We start from the raw sequence: 4,074 nt of genomic DNA, 5'->3' as shown, positions 1-4,074 counted from the left end.
TCTCAACAAACAAAAATCAAACAGAATTAAATAAACAAAATATTTACAAATTTAGAAATGAGAGCTCAGTTGGTCGAATGTTGGCCTAGCATGCACAAACCCCTGGGTTCCATCCCCAGCACCACATAAAGCTGGGAATTAGAGGCAGGAGAATCAGAAGTCAGAGGTCAGTCTGGGTTACATGAGACACTATCTAAAAAAAAATTTTTTTAATTGAAAGGTTTAAGGTTTTAGAAAATATTAACACTTTATTGAAAAGAAGCAAGACAAATATATGGAGAGATAAAACATGTAGGTAAATAAGATAAAAATTCAATTCTCTCTAATTCATCTACAGACTTAATTCAAATACAGGAAGGGTTCCATGGGAATCAACAAGGCGATTCTGGGACTGGCCATGTAGCTCAGTGGTAGGGCACATGTTTAGCCTGGAGGCATGTGCTTAGCATGGAGGCCCAGCATTAGATTCTATCACAGTAAACAAAGCAAAACAATTTAAAACATTTCCAGAAGAATGAAGGAGAGCCAACTTACTCCTAAAAAGAAAACCAAGTAGAGGGATGAAGTCAGACAGTTTCAAGTCTTATTAACTCATAGTAACTAGAATGTTGATAATTAGGCATTAGGGGTAAAAGAATCCATAGACAAGGACAGAGAGCCCATAAATATTTTCATGTTTCTAAGGAAAGCCATAGCTGTCATTGCCATTAAGTGTGGAGACATCAGTTGATGCAGGGCTAGATGACTGTCAGTCATTTGGGGGTGAGGATAAACATGAATTCACATTTCACACAATACACAAAATTGAGTTCCAGGCTGGGCCTAGTGGCGCACACCTGTAGTCCCAGCACTTGGGAGGCAGAGGCAGGGCAAGGCAGATCTCTGTGAGTTCAAGGCCAGTGAGTTCCAGGACAGCTGGGGCTACAGGGAGACCCTGTCTCAAAAAAGGAAAAGAAAAAAAAATGAAACAAGGACTTGACTATGAAAGACATAACCTTAAGAGACGGGAATTTCCTTAATAACTTAAGGTAGTGAACTAACTCATTAAAGCGTATATAAACAAATCAGAATTTAAAGAAAAAAAACAAACAGATCTGAGGTTAAAGATAAGGCTTGAGAAAAAAGGAACTATTAAGATTTAGAAGAAAGTGGGTACTGGAGAGATGGTTCCCAGCACCCAAACAGCTGTCTACCGTAGCTCCATTACCAGGGCAGGGCATCAGGCAAAATCCACATAGAAAATAAAATACAACTAAAACAGTGACTCAATATCAGACAGAAAAAGATAACTGTAAGAAAACGGCATAACCATTAACTACACTAACACAGCCGAAGAAAAACTGAACAAGAGCGAGACAATAAGAAAAGAAAAAGAACTAACACCACTAGTAGACACTAATTTTATAGAAACAGAGAAGCCACACTGCAAACTGCTCCCAGTTAGCGGCCATAGTAATCACTCGAGGTCTTTCATTAAACAATGTTATGTAGCCTTGCCAAAGCAAGGCCTCAAAAAATTGGTTTCAGACTCAGAGTTGTTCCTCTCCACGGAAATCTTTAGTAAAAGGCGAAAGATTTATACGATCTGAAGAGAAACCAGAGTATGATTTCGTGTTCCGGCACGCTTCTCTCAGATAACAGAAACTCCTAGAGAAGTGATGGTGTCTATTCGACTCGCGGCCGTTAGAGCCAAGAAAAAATATTTAATTATTTTATAACGAATACCTTACTTTAATAAAAACATGCACAGCACAACATTGTTAATTTTTTCCTTTTCTTTTTGTCTTGTGCGCAGTGTTCTGTGGGTATGCAAATAAGCAGCAGCTCCGCCCTGTGGACCTGGAAAGAGCGTAGCATGCAGTGCATGCGTATGGCCTCAAGGGGGCGACGCCGAGAGCTGACTGGAAGGGGATCTGTGCTCGGTCCGAGACTGACATGTTTTTATCGGTTTTACATTTTTGTACGTCTATATTTTATTAGTTTTAAAGAAAGCAGTTGTATTATTATTATTATTATTAATTATTATTATTGTCTTTTTGAGACAGGGTCTCCCTGTAGCCCTAGCTATCCTGGAACTCACTGTGTAGACCAGGCTGGCCTTGAATTCAGAGAGATTCGCCTGCTTCTGCCTCCCAAGTGCTGGGACTACAGGCGTGCGCCACCACACCCAGCTGTATTATTATTATTAATTAATTTATTATTATTATTAATTATTTGCTGTGTTGGGAATTGGACCTAGGCCCTCGTGCATACTAGGCAAGTGCTCTCCTAGCAAGCCACATTCCCAGACCTAAAGACTGCATCTGAATCATAAAAGAAAATAGCAAATAACTGACATCAAGTTCAGGATTAGTGGGAGCGAGGGTTGTAGCCGGGGAAAGGACACAGCAGGGTTGGTTTTAAAGGTTTGTGAATCTCCCTTTTCTTGAGCCTCTAGGCAGGCACTCGAGTGGCCTGTGACTGTGGTGGTTGTTAACCGGTGCATTCAGGACATAGCTCGTGAATAGTCTGCATTTTTATCTACTAGTTGAGAATTACTGGCAGCTCTCGTTTAAAATTGGGGCTTGTGGGCTCAGTTCCTGGTTTTCTGGGTGCCTGCACTGCTGCAGAGAATGAGGTCTTGAGTCCCTCTCTTCACCGCGCCCCTCACGGGATGGCGCTCAGCTGCCACCAACCTACCCCGACTCCTTGCCCTGAAAGGAAATAGGGGCTCTTTATATATACTTGGAGATAGGAGCTCTCTATGTAACTCAGGCTGGTCTCGAACTCCTGATCCTCTTGTCTCAGTCCCTCTAATGCTGGCATCACAGGCGTTTCCCACCACACCCGGCTTCCTTCTTGAATTTGTTTCTCATTTCCTCACTCCCAGCTTAATTAAGCAAACTCTGCTGTTCTACCTGAGAGGGTTTTATTAATTACCTAGTCCTGTAGCCCTGATTGGCCTGGAAACTCAGTGTAGAGCAAGGGCTGGCCTCAGATTGGCAGAGATCTGACCGTTTCTGCCTCCCCAGGGCTGGGATTAAGGGCGTGTGCCATCACACAGGCCATATTTCTTTCTAAAATTAAATTAAATTGTGTGTGTGCGCGTATGTGTGTGGGGGGGGGGGGGGGGGGTATGTGCCTGAGGGCAATTTTGTGGAGTTGGTTCTCACCTTCTCCCCTTACACGGGTTATGGGATCTAACTCTGTTTTCAGGCTTTTGAGGCAAGCATCTCTCTCTCACCTACCAGAAAATATTTTTTAAAACTAGGGCTTTTAAACTGGGCATGGTGGCACAGGCCTGTAATCCCAGCACTCAGGAGGCAGAGGCAGGCGGATCTCTGTGAGTGAGTTCAAGACCAGCCTGGTCTATATAGGGAGTTCCAGGCCAGCTGGGGCTACAGGGAGACCCTGTCTCAAAAAGACAAAAAAAAAAAAAAATTATTAGGGCTGTTGGGGCCTGGCCTGGTCTCTAAAGCCTTTAGTCCCAGCACTTTAATCCCAGCAGAGGCAGGTGGATCTCTGTGAGTTTGAGGCCAGCCTGGTCTACATAGGGAGTTTGTTCCAGGCCAGCTGGGTCTATAGGGATACCCTGTCTCAAAAAGAACAAAACAAAACAAAAGTAGGGCTGTTGGAGGCACATGTGGTGGTACATGCCTTTAGTCCCAGCCCTCAGGAGGGAGAGGCAGGCTGATCTCTGTGCGTTCGAGGCCAGCTTTCTCTACATAAGGAATTCCAGGCCAGCTGAGCTGCAGGGAGACTCTGTCTAGAAAAAAAAAAAAAAAGTCAAACCCCAAAATCCTCTGTGTTTTGTGAAGGGAGAGAAGGGCAGTCTGCAAAAGGCATTCTCCATAGATCTTCCAGTGTCAAATTCTCACTCTGACCACCTTTCCTTTTTGGTGAGAGCCCAGCACAGTCTTCTCTGGAAATGAACTGAGTCAGTTGTCCTTGCCTCTGGGTGGAGGTGTTGAGAACTCCTGATCTGGAACAGCAGCAACAGATGTGCAAAATGGCTGCTACTGTTCCCATGTGATTTTTGACCCTTTGAAATATAAGTACACCTGGGAACTGGATGTTTCGGTGGCTGTTGTTTTG

The 4,074-nt window shown here is 43.8% G+C and overlaps 1 non-coding gene across 1 annotated transcript; it reads right to left on the bottom strand.

The window, feature by feature from the left end:
* Window positions 1-1,489: 1,489 nt before the first annotated feature.
* Window positions 1,490-1,605, bottom strand: LOC115070940. Its single transcript, XR_003850048.1, has one exon. It is a non-coding gene; the product is annotated as a U5 spliceosomal RNA (small nuclear RNA).
* Between the last annotated feature and the right edge of the window lie 2,469 nt (window positions 1,606-4,074).

Source organism: Nannospalax galili, unplaced genomic scaffold, assembly GCF_000622305.1.
Source record: "Nannospalax galili isolate Female #2095 unplaced genomic scaffold, S.galili_v1.0 scaffold54, whole genome shotgun sequence".
Taxonomy (NCBI): domain Eukaryota; kingdom Metazoa; phylum Chordata; class Mammalia; order Rodentia; family Spalacidae; genus Nannospalax; species Nannospalax galili.
The sequence above is the reverse complement of the archived record's forward strand: the minus strand, read 5'-3'. Positions and strand labels throughout refer to the sequence as shown.